Here is a 13,788-nt window from a genome sequence, read left to right on the forward strand (position 1 = left end):
CTTCAAAATCACCACGAAGATCCCTCAAAGCTTCTTTACGACCCTTCCATGCCCGAAAATATGTTACCTCCACATTAAATCGTGTCCTCATAATTTCAGCCACACCAGAAGGCGTAATTTGATTTGCCAATGACCCGCAAAAATCATCTTTGACACATTTGCTAATAAGAACAGACGATGCATGTTTATTCTTGTGCACAATAGATTTACCATAACAAGTATGGTCTTTAACATATGACCTTATGACCCAATCCAGAATTCTTGCAAACCGCGCATTTAACTTCCAAGAACACTGCATATCCGAACAACCAATACTATAACCCGTCTTACTGGATCTCAACACCTTGAATTCAAAATTGTTGCAAACTGCAGTCATGCCAATAGCCATTTGAAGAACATCTTTGCGTCTAAATACATTATTAACATTAATTTCAAAATTCATAGGAAAATTCCTCAAATCCGGTTCATCATACAAAACAATTTCTGCCGGGGGGTCTTCATGACTAGAATGAGGCAATAAAGCTTTCGACAATTCATGGCATTGTTGCTCAAATAAATTCACTGGAAAAATGTGTAAAATTGCATGAGGAAACAATTATCAAAACAGCATAAAATGAAAAAAAAAAACACATACCTGAATCGATTAGAGAAAAAGATGACCATTCATCCATGTTTTGGGACGGTTATGATTTCTGGGAATAAAATTTCAAACGTTGAATCCTGGAAAACAAAATTTGAACAACTATTGGCGGCCAAATGTATTTGAATAAAGCGTTCAACAAATATCAACTATAAATATTTTCAATAAATAGAATTATTATTAAAAGATTTCGAGTAAATACTTTGTAACAAAATTAGAAACTAATAACCTAAAAATATGCGCTCATAATAACTACCTCACGAATTCAAAATTAAAATTTTGAATCTGAATTTTCAAAAATCTCGCAAATATTGAATATTGTTTAATTAAAACTTGCCGAATTTTTTTCAAATTTCAAACAAAAAAACTGCCTAAAAAAAAGTTACAAAATCGGTCAAACAATGGCAAATCAGTAAAAAAAATCCTTCATAAATGAGCTGCCACGTAAGCATCTAGGCTATTTACGGATTATTAACAAAACGTTAGCCAATTTTAAATTGCTACACATTCCGTAGTTTAAGCAGCCAATTTTTTGTTTTTTATATAAGGGTGAAGTTATACAATATGTGTGAATTACATACTTTCCGATCGAAAGGTGTCCGTCATTATTATAGATGATAATACTTGGACTTTAATTTAAACTATATATATATAAAAAAAAAAAAATTAAACTACCAAAGTGTGTATGAATCATAAATGCGCTTAATTACATATAACTATTTTCTTTTATGCTAATCTACATCACACATTTTAACATATTTGTGAACACACACACACACACACACACACACACACACACACACACACTACACACACACACACACACACACACTAGTTTATTAACGTATAAAAACGCTAAAAGTTTGAAAATGTCTGAAATCCTTTGAATACGATTTGGTGATCATCGAAACATGCAAAAATGATCAGAAATTCATAGTAAAAGCGAGGAAAATGTCGAAATAAATACCCAAAAATTATCTCCATATTTTTTAAATCTAAAATAAAAATGAAGAATTTATTACAACTAATCAATCTCCTAATAAAGAATTTAAATCTAAAAATTTTATTTATTAAGAAAATAGTCAATCAGACCGAAGTAAATTTTACTTCGGCATGGTGAGCTATTTTTTTTTTTAATAAAATAAAACTTTGGCTATATTTTAAAATGATGATGGATTATTGGGTTAATGGCCTAATTTTCTCAATAAAAATAACTTACAATAAACATAAATTTTAATCAACTATAATGTTTTTAAACTAACAAAAATCATCAATTAAATAAAAAAATCACATAGGATTTTTACCTTTTTCGAGTGAAATGTGAGAAGAGAGAGAAAATATGCATGCAAGTTTTATATTTACTCTATCAAAAAAAATTTGTGCACCATCCGATGTTTTATTTTTGTAACATAGATAAATAGTCAATTAAAACGTTTGAGATTGCTATATAACTAATGTTTTGTAAATTTTAGATCAATGACTATAACGATGGCGTGATATTCATGATTTGTCCTTTCATTGAAATAAAATGGTGAGAGTATTTACGTCAATTTTTATATGTAAATAATTGAACGTGACTATTTACTTAAAATTTACGATATATTAATTATGTAGTAATGTGAAACTATAAATATGATTATATATCCAATGGATACTTTATTAAAAGACACATCACATGTGGCTAAAGAAATCCGTGATTGAATTATTCGATAAATACAAAACTAGAAACATTATAGAATCTTCAGCAAAGTAAACGGAAAAAAAAAGCATGGCATATAGGTTAAATAAAACCTGTGTAATACCAATGTATCTCTTGCGAGTATTTAATTCGGAGCTATTAGAGCGGGATCCTCTTGGGAATATGACTCGAAGCGAATAGCTAGTGACTGAATGACTAAACTTATTGAGCGAGTCCGCAGACCAAAATTATTAATATTTACTTTTTTTCTAGACGAGCAAAAATTCAGAAACTCAAAAATAATTGTAGCCTGCCCTGAATAAGTGAGGAATCTGGTTGGTCGTGTTCATATTCAGTGTTTCATGTTCGTTTTATGTCTAATCAATTAAATTGTGCCATGTTGTGGCGTGTACCGACAAAAACAAAATTAAAAAGTAAAACAAAAATACTGTTATGATGTATTTTTTAAGAGAAACAATCGGATTCATTATGGATATTGTTATGGGCTAGTTATTCGCAACTTTTGTGAACTGTCATGGCCCATTTTGTCACGATATCCATGAGTTCACACAGCCACAATATTCTAAAATTTTAGTAATGATATTAATAGGGTTTTAAAAGTGTACGTACTATTTTTAAAATATTAATATTTTAATTTTTTTAAGAAGTATTTTGTTTTGAATTTGTAAACATTTATATTTTTGTTTAAAAAAAATTTTAAATGGTAAACAAAATTAACTGAAGCCCAAAACTATAAAATAAAATTCTTTATACGATAAAAACTTTTCAAAAGTCATATCACATACAATGCTCGGTATATATTCACACCCGCGAGACAAGACACATATTTTTTCAAATTTTTTTTATTTTTTTATTTATTTTGTGTTCTTGAAAATGCAATCCTTTGAAAATTAAGAACTTTATTATTTTTTATATAAGGGTAAAGTTATACAATATGCGTGAATTACATAGTTTATAATTGAAAGGTTCCCGTCATAATTATTCTATATTCTAGAATATAAATTTAGTGTATGATTTTTTTAGGTTGCAACAAAAATCTATCTCTTAATCTCGAATTTGTTGCATAAATAAATATTTTGTTACAATTCACATTTTAAGCATTTTAATTTTAAGCATGTGACTCAAAATAAATATTTTGTTACAAAGTTAAATATTTTGTTATAATTCACATAAATAATAATTTTAAAAAGAAAGAAAAATTATTATTCAACTCTCTCTCTCTCTCTCTCTCTCTCTCTCTCTCTCTGCCGGTCCACGTCCGTTTCCCTCTCTCCTCTGCTTCAATTCTCATCCGCGTCCCTCTCTCCTCTGTTTCTAGTCCATAGAGTCAACTATCGCCGGCGTTCGCCTAGTAGCCGCGACCTGGAAAAATTGTAATCTTGGAGATCGATTTTTTTTTCTTTATTGAGATTGATTTGTCGAGAAAGAAATTAGTTCACAGTTTGATGGCGGATTTCCCTCACTTCCCTCGCTAGCGTGGGAAGCGTCATCGTCATCACCCTTTCTTCTCTAGCCGCTCTCCGGAGGGCCGGATGTGACGACTCGAATTTTCGGACCGTCTTACTTATCTTACTTTTTTACTTTAGAAAATTCTTTAGAAAACTTGGAGGAATTTTTTTTATAGCACATCGTAGGTGTTGATGTCGATTTTTGGATCGATCAACAATCACAAATAATAAAGTGCTAGTGTTTGATATTTATTTTGATGGGGTTTCAGAAGACGTCGTACAAGAAACAGTATAAAAAATGAAAAGTTATAATAAGAGGAAAATATTAATAAACTTTATTGATCATGAAATTGAATTGCAAGAGGACGAAGTGGCGAAGTCTCGCAGGCGAACTCAACACTGAAAGCAACAATATTGTAATAATAATTCTGAAAATAAATTCTAAGCTCGTGTGTGCAAATCGACATCTGATCCTCTATTTATAGACCAGGCAGAACTCCTTTGTTGAAGACACATGTTGCTTGATCTGTTTCGCATCGTCGGGGTTGAATTTGTCTTGGATCCGGTCTTCACGGCGAGGTCATCTCTTTGACTGTGACCGGCCCTTATGGCCAAGTGGACGTGGTCGACCTGGAATGTAGTTAGACTTGGGCCGACCTGTTGAGATCTAACTGGGCCCAAGACTGATCTATAAACCGACCTGCTGAGATGATATTGGGCTTTGGTGGAACTGAAGCCCAATATGAAATAATATTTTTGATAGTAGATTTTTGACCCCCACAATTAGTCCCCGAATATTTTGAAAATATTCCGAATTTTTTGAAATGTTGGAGCGAAATCATTTACGGTTCCTGAAAACCAGAGATGTTTTTTAATCTATACATGAAGGCGAAAATCTGACGCGGCATAGACTTGTGTCACGTTTTCATCGATTACTTCGGACACGTGGCACGCTGTCATTCGTCTACGCAAGACGCAATCAAAGGGTCGGGAACGCGGTTAGAATTTAATCCGATTCTATATTATTTTATTCGTAATCATTACTCTTTTCTCGGAATTCGGTTTAATATAAAAGCTTATAAATAAGGGAAATTCGAAAAGACTTCTTTCTTACTTATAACTTCCAGCGAACTCGGCATAAAAAGGTAACTTTTGCTTTCTCTCTCTTCACGTAAAAGCTTACTTTTCTCTCTAAGTTTTTAAACTCTTTTTACGACTTCGGCTTTGAATTCCCTTAGTTCGGCTATCGAACTCAAAAGACCTTCATATTTTTTTTCTGACTTCGCTTCAGTTCGTTAGACGAACTCAAGGTTTTCCTTTCAGTTCGTTCTGCGAACTTAAACATCTTCAAATCTTTCAAATTTCTTCAAACACCTTTCTTAAAAAAGAGATATCATCTTCGGAAATACCTCCATCGGGGTCTAACCCTTCGAACCTTGACGATATATGTTTGCCATCGTCTGTCAAGAGTGCCGATCTCGCCCTTTTTCGACAGAAATATCAAATTTCCCTCGAGATCGGGCTTATTCTTCCTCCCCCATACGCGACGACGAAGACCATTCTTGACGATTTATGTTGTATATATGAAGTTTGGTTTGATCAGTGCGGACTCCGGTTCCCGATCGCGGCCCTTTTTTTCGATTACGTCGAGGCCTTGGGACTGACCCTTCCACAGATGTGTCCGAACTTCGTTCGGATGGTTCTGGGTTTGATGGTCGTGACACATGAGCAAGGTGTCGATCTTGACGTGATGGACCTAGTCCGTTTATGCGTCGTGAAGACGAACTCGAAGCACGACCCGAGATGCTTCTATCTTTCGAAGGTGGCGGGCAAGGGAGTGATCTCGGCCCTTCCTTCGAAGGATAAGTATTGGGGTCGGCGATATTTTTATTTTACCGTCAACGAGCATTCTCTCGGGGACCGAGCTCCTCGATTCAAGTCGAAGTGGGCGAGCTCTCCGAGTAGGCCAATGAATTTTATAATTGTCTTTATACATTCATAGGGGTCGAAGTGGTATACTTTGAACTCGAAAAATCATATCTATCTCATATGAACTCGAAATTGACTGATTTCAAATCCTATGGATTTGTGACGCCGAGATCTTCAAGAATAGATCTATTGTGTTTGATGAAAAATCATGTTTAATACCATAGATGTAGAAAAATCACGTTATTACCTTAAATATGGAAATAACTGAAATTTTTTGAAATTATCGACATAAATATAATTTTTCATCAAACACAATGGGTCTATTTTTGAAGATCTCGACGCCACGAATTTGTAGGATCCGAAATCACTGAATTTCGAGTTTGTATGAGAAAGATACGAATTTTTGAAGTTTTGATGTAAAAAAATTTAGGATTAATTCCTTTTTTACCCCTTGGACTCGTACCCCGATTACATTTCACCCCCTGGACTCGGAAATGTTGCAAAACTAATCTCAGAACTTAGACACGTGTTACAACTTACCATTTCCGTCAGTATTTGGACGTTAAGTTTAACTTTTTGATGACGTGGCAATATTCTAAATTCTTTTAATATTTAAATATTATTATCAGATTAAATAATTAAATATTTCTATCTCTCTCTCTCTCTCTCATTTCTTCTTCTTCTTCTTTTCTTCTCTGCATTTTTTTTCTTTTCTTCAATAATGAACAAAACTCATCAAACAATTCGAGTTTGATCACAACCTCAACAATCAAAACCAACCCGAATCCATAAAAACATCACAAAAATCCGAAAGCCCCAAAACGTCACCAATCCAACTGACTGATCATAGAAAATAGTAACTCCATATTACCAGCAACATCGAGAGGCTTCTTTGATTCTCCCCGGCCTCGTCGTCGATCTATAGATTTTAATAGCTGGTTTCTTCTGTTTCTTGTTTTACATTCTTGTTAAAGCCTTTACAGACTTGTTGAAACTGGGTCCCCTCTTCAACGTTGGTGCTGATTTCTAATTGAAAAAAATAAAAAAAATAACGCAAATCATAAAGATATAAACTTTGGGCAAATCGCAACACTAGAACTAAAGAAAAATACAAACGATGAGCTTGCCTGGGAAAGGACTGAGAGCTGAGACGATGAAGTTGAATACGGTGGACTTTCGTCATCACTAGGCATGTCGACGACGATGTCTCTGAGATTGGATTTTGGCCTTCTTGCCATTGACGATCTGAAGCTCGGTGCTCTGTTGAGCTTGATTGATTTCAGTTTCTTCAGCTTCGTCTTGTTGCTCATCCACATCAACCTTGGTGACGCGTTGGTTGATTCAAAGGTCTCTGAACTTCTCTCAGACTCCATAATGTTTTTCCTTGTCTAATTTCACTGATAGCTTCAATATCTGGTTACTCAACATTAAATCTATATAAAACCATAAACAATAAGTAGAAATTAAATCTTCTTGTTTTCTCGCAGGTGTGCGCGTGGGGAGAACCAGGAGAGGAAGAAGAAGATAGAAGAAGAAAAGAAAGAGAGAGAGAGAGAGGAGAGATAATAAAAAATATTTAATTATTTAATCTGTTTAAATATTAAAAGTATTTAAAATAATAAAAAATAGTATTATACCCTTTAAAATATTGCCACGTCATCAAAAAGTTAAACTTAACGTCTAAATACTGACGGAAGTGGCAAGCTGTAATCCGTGTCTAAGTTCTGAGATTAGTTCTGCAACATTTCCGAGTCCACGGGGTGAAATGTAATCGGGGTACGAGTCCAGGGGGTAAAAAAGGAATTAATCCAAAAAATTATTTGTAAAAAAATAGGAGAGAAAAAGTGACGAATTTGTTAATAAATAAAGGTAAATCAGACCTTAATTATTGCTACATAAGCCATTTGACTATATCTCTAAAAATTGTCAAACATAGGCTAGATCCAAAATCACATGTGTAAAGTGGTCTAATTAGTTACAAATCTCTATATATAACTTAGGAACTTATGTGTACATTCAATTTTTTTTGTCTTCTTTACAGATTATATATATATATATATATATATATGTATATATATATATATGTATATATATATATATATATGTATGTACACATATTTACACAAACATCACTATTTAATATGCTTACACAATAAATCAATAAAGCACACAACTTGTATCATAAACAAATAGATAACCCAAACAAAAATTCATATACACTATACTAACATAAACTTTGAACTTTAAATTTCATATCTAAATTTCTTTATAAGCTAGTTTTGGGGGTTTCACACCGGACAATAGTTTCTGACGAGGATCTCTTCCACGAGACACTTGGCGGAAGATGTCGACGGGGGTGAACCCGGGTTTCAAGATTTGGACCAATTCTCGAAGTGGGTCACCGTCGGGAAGGACGAGCCTTGGACGACACACGACCTAGCGAGATGGGCTGTGGGATTCGGAGAGCGGCGGTGATCACGCGCCGCCGCCGCCATTGTGATCAGAGAAGTGAATAGAGAACTTGAGGAAATGAATTCAGCTTAATGGGTTCAATTGCTGATCCAATTTTTTGTTTCTGTTGGTCTTCGAGGCTTGAGATCTGGCTCGATCGAAATGGACTTTTCCCCAACAATGGTTGGGCCGAATGTTTGGGATGATCCAAACCCTCTTCTTCTTAGTGGTGGCAATGGTGGTCGGGTAAGAGGAAGAGAAGGGACAAAAAGAAAGAGAAGAAGAAATTAAATAAGTATTAATGACAGGAATCATCCCTGAACTCATGTCGTTATTACAATGTGCCCCCTAATATCGAATTTGTTTAAAAATTGCTTTGATCTCTTTTTTTTTCTCGTACATTGTACATTGCATAAAAATCAAGACGAGAGAGAAATTCCTGATCGGAACCCTAGAACCCAAAAAATTTTGCGATTCCATTTCCATAGTCACTCAAACCCTAAATCTCATAGTCGTTGTAAATGGCGTCATCTTCCACGTGTGGTTTCACACCTGGCGTCTATGAGACGGAGTCTGTTGAAAATCATCGGAGGCCACGGTGCTATTGTCGCCTGTTGTGTGTAGAGCGGACTTCGTGGAACTCTGACAATCCCAGTTGTAGGTTTTATGGGTGTTCAAGATACAAGGTAAGTTTTGGTTTGTTATTATCGTCGTCAGTGGTCGTGTTTGTTCTCGTATGTTTAATGGGTGTTTGACTTTGTCAGAATGCCTATATTTATTTAATCATAGAAGAATGTTGACAAAGGTTGTGGAATGTTAGAGTCGATTGATCCACAAATGTGTAAAATGTCAATCCAAATCATTCCTTGATTGCTGAAAAGAATCAATACTCTCGAAGATGCATTGAACGTCGAATCGTCGAAGAATTCTGGTGATGACGGTGACCAAGTAGAGCTGAATAATTTGAGTGAGAAGATGGGAGAAGAAGCCCAAAAAATTAAGCGTTATCTGATTGTAATTGTTGTATGTGTTGTTTATGTTATCTTTTTCAAATGAGTAGCATTTTGGTTCAAGTCAAATAGCATTTTGGCTCTTTTTGTTACACTTTTGAAATTTAGACCGCTTTGAAGTGCTAAATCTTTTTTGTAAATAATAAGTGCAACGGAAATAGATTGTTTTTGGCACTTTTACATTTTCATATTCGATACACAAAATAATCAAAACAAATCACTTTATTTTATGAAATCATAATTAGTTTGTTACAGAAAACAGAACCTAAGCACATGTTTGTTACACAAAATACATAAAATGGCCATACGTACATGAGTTTGATACACAAAAATATTAAATGGCTGTATAAGCTGAAGTCAGGTTTGATACACAAAAACATATCACCATCACCAAATTAGAATAAAGTCCTTGGGAGTAATCCATTTCACCTAGTTGGGACCCTATTCAGTCTCGGACTGCGCTGCAATTTGAAAGAGTCAACCTGATCATTAGTGTATACACAACACTTAAGTAAAGAAAATTTTCAAAAACAGAATTGAGAAACTAACCCTTGTATGTGGATGTTGAGTGGTTTGGCTCGGTCCGGTTTGACTACTAGCACATCCAACTTTTCTTGGTTGACCACCACCTCCAGCATCTCTAGCCTCGCGATGAGCATCCCTTGCCTGTCTTTGGCCACCACCTCCAGCAAATATTAGATTGGCAACAACAAGCATCTGACCTTATTAACAATCTCTGACTAACTTACCAACTCTTCTTGTTTTCTCCGAAAGCAAGTTGTGAGGTTGTGTCCAGGTTTACCACAACTAGAACAGGCGACTGTGTCATATTTCTTGGCCATCCTTGTTCTACCTCGTGGCACAACCTTATCATGTTCGAGTCTCCTCAATCTTTTTGGTCTTCCCGGCTGTGCTCTATTGGGAGGCATTCCAATAGGTGTCAAACCTGTCTTAGGCCATTGCTCAATGAGGTTAACGAGAATTATCTTGTTTTTGCAAATTTTCTCGCACACGCAAGTGCACGTGGTCGCAATAGTAATAAATCGTAAGAACGAGTCGATCCCACGAGGACTAGCTAAATTGAAGATTCAAGATTCACAAGCTAATATAGAACTAAAAATAGTTGATTGGATTGTTATCACAAAATTTCACTAACACGTCACAAAGTTAAATAACTAGATGCACAAAAAAATTCTAATGGCTAAAGGGAAGGACTATGGTTCACGGGTTCACAAAACAACGTAGATTTGCTGAATTAGGAAAAGAAACAAGCTATTGAGATTCACATTTTTCACTACTCATACTCACTTTATAGAAATGATAGATCTCTCTCAAGCATCTAACAACCTAAACCGATACCGGAATATCATCTTTCGATCTCAACTCCTAACAAGCACGGCTAGCATAAAAACAAGAGTATTATCACGAGTCTTGAACAACCTAGCTATATCTAGCCTAGGAATGAATTCTAGTAATCCACACAAAAACACAACAACCTAATCTTTCTCAAGCATTAGAGTTGAACATGAAACAAGCAGGAGTTCATGACATTCATATAAGCATTAAGCATAGTTATGGATTAAGCAAAAGTGATGAGAAAAACAACAACCTAACAATTCTAATATCATAAATCCTACATCGTAATGAACCCACTACACCATAGCCCTACATGAGACTAGTTCATAATAATAACCATGACAATAAAAACACTTAAATATGAACACCAGAACAACACATCAAGAGACATCATGATCATATGAAAAACTTGAATTAAAAATAGTAAGAGTTAGAGAATAGAACACTTGATTAGATTGTAGCAACGGTAGAACTCTGCAGCTCTTCTTCTCTTCAAATTGGAGCCACAAAAGTATGAACAAGTCTGGAAAATTTAGAAAAATTCAAGAAAAACTAAGACAAAGAAAATGTGTTCTTCATAGATTCTACAAAATATCTCTTCATGCATGACTTCTTCTGAAAGCATTGGTCTTTTTGAGGTTGAATGGACTTGTTTTCGGAGCAATCTAGGCCTTCCAATCACATCCAATGGCCAAAATCCGCTCAGAAACGCAACATTGGAAAAAGCTGATTTTTGGACCGCGCGGCGCGCCCTTTTGTCTGCGCGGCGCGTAGAACATTTTTTCAGCTTCGCGCGTACGACTCTGGAGGCAAAAACGGTGAAATTTTCGTCCGCGCGGCGCGAGCTTTTTTCCGCGCGCCGCGCGCTTCTTGCTCGCTGCACACCGTTTTTTAAACGGTCGTAACTCCTAGCTCCGACGTCCGATTTCTGCAAATAAACATGCGTTGGAAAGCTAAGAGAGAGATATATCCAATTCTGGAAGTGGATCATCCAAAATCATCATTTAAAAATCCAAAAATTGTGCGGAAGAGGACGTCGTTCCTTGTTTCGCTCCAAGTTGTCCAAATGTGTATGAATCTCCTTGAAATTGTTCGGAATCGTCACATGATGCGCTAATAACCTCCTCAAGACCCAATTGACCTCTTAAACATGAAAATCACTCATAAACACACAAAAGCTATCAAAAACACTTGAGGACTCGTTAGTTTTTAGTCCGGGAAATAAGAGTTTTACGCGTAATAAACGCACCTATCACTTGTGCTTGTAGCAATTATTGTAGGTGGCGTTCTTGTAGCAGTCACTGATATACATCTCTGTCTACTATTTCTTTTGCCAAATGCATTGAATTGCATATGCACAAGGAATCCTTATGAATTAATATCAAATCAAATCAACTACACTATCAAATCAATTAAAGTGGAGTAACATACCTGACAAATCTCATCTATCACAAGAACATGTTCTTCGGTCTGGGTCAACAACATACATACGCCCATACATGTTGGTGACTTGATACTGTTAGTCTCTAGCCCATTAAGCAATATTCTCACCACTAATGTCTTTATTCTTCTCTATGATCTTAAATATTATTGGCCCTATTTCGCCTTGCCATTTTTCGGAAGCCAGTCTTTGTTTTCTCATCCTCTGTATTAAGTACATTCGGATTCTCTCTAGCATATACAATATCGGTCTCTGCCTAGCAAGCATCACAGTCCTAGTATCGTTAAAACTCTCACATAGGTTGTTTAGCAGGATGTCACATTTGGGAGTGAATCTGAAATTGCTCCTCGCCCAATGACTTGGATTTTTCTCGCATAACCAGGCGTCTGTTGGAATCGATCTAGGGTTTAAGAAAATAATTAACGCTTCGGGAAGCGGCGGAATTTTAAAAATTTTCTTTTTCAAGTAAAAATAGTTTTTACTAACCTAGACAAGTGCAAGTACATGTAATTAAAAACTAATATGAGCTAAGAAGTTTACTAACCTTTCTTGAAGCTTGAATTTTGAGAAGCTTTTGGAAAGTTGCAACGCTCGTCTCCCTCGCAGCACGTCTCTCTTCCTTTCATCGGCACCTCAAGCAACCACGAAAGTTTCTATCACTAAATCACTCGAAATAAAGGAATTAGTGAGTGGGCACTTTTAAACACGACGACTCGAGAACAAGTCTCAGAGTCGAAGAGCTAAAACCACTAGGTCAAATGAGGACCTAGGTGCCAAAACAAAAACCGAAAATAACTAGAGGGAGAGAGAGAGGATCGGCCACAAGGTCTAGAGAGAGAAGCTCTCAATCTCTAACTTATGTGGGATGACTAGAATGAGAGGAATGAGGCCTCTATTTATAGGGGAGGCATGAGCAAATCTTATTTCCTCTTTTCTACCCATGTTGGACGTTCATGACATGTCATGCAAGTCCTTGGATTTGTTTCCTCATTTGTTCTCTCTTAGTTGGCCGAAAATGCACTTTCCTTCTAAAGGAAATTTGTTTCCTCTTTTTCTTTTGGCAAGTATCTTCATACATCAATGCACAAAATAAACTCTCTTTCCCACTATGGCATGAACGAAATTCAGCCTTATTTTCCTTGGGTTGGACGAAATTTGAGCTTCTAGAAGGAGCTTCTAGATGTTTCTTCAATTGTTCATGACAACATAAGAAAAGCCCATTAAGAATTTTCAAGTAAAATTCTATGAAATGAAATTAATCCTCAAGGCCCAATTACACTAATTTGGCTGAGTAATATTTATTTCATTTGTCATCATATGACAATGTCAAAAATAATTTATTGACATTCATTTCGTCCTATGTCCAAAAAGACTAAAATACCCTTTTGACAATTTTCGTAAAACTTGTCTCGTTTTTGTTTTGACTTAGCTTCTAGTTTAACTATTCCTAATCGATGTGATTCGTGACAGTGACCTCATGGATCCAAATGAACAAAGCTTGAGCTAAACACTTGGACTCAAAAGTTCACAAACCTTTTCCAAGTTTAGCTTAATGCCAACTGACTCCACTAAAGAGTTGACACTGAAAATCTCTCGGTTCAAATGAATTTATTTTCTACTCAAGAATTCAACCAAATTATGATGAGCGGATCCACTGAATATTATCTATGTTTACCCTTCATGAATGTCATCAGCTAGTCGGGATTTACTAAATTACCATTTTACCTTTCTAGCTGTTATTTCCTCAACTCCTTTGTCGCTTGTGAATAAGTTAGAAACAATGTATTGACGAGGAGCTAACAAGTCACATTGTT

Source organism: Urtica dioica, chromosome 6, assembly GCF_054948205.1.
Source record: "Urtica dioica subsp. dioica isolate 48M chromosome 6, U.dioica_male_clone48M_v1_H2, whole genome shotgun sequence".
Taxonomy (NCBI): domain Eukaryota; kingdom Viridiplantae; phylum Streptophyta; class Magnoliopsida; order Rosales; family Urticaceae; genus Urtica; species Urtica dioica.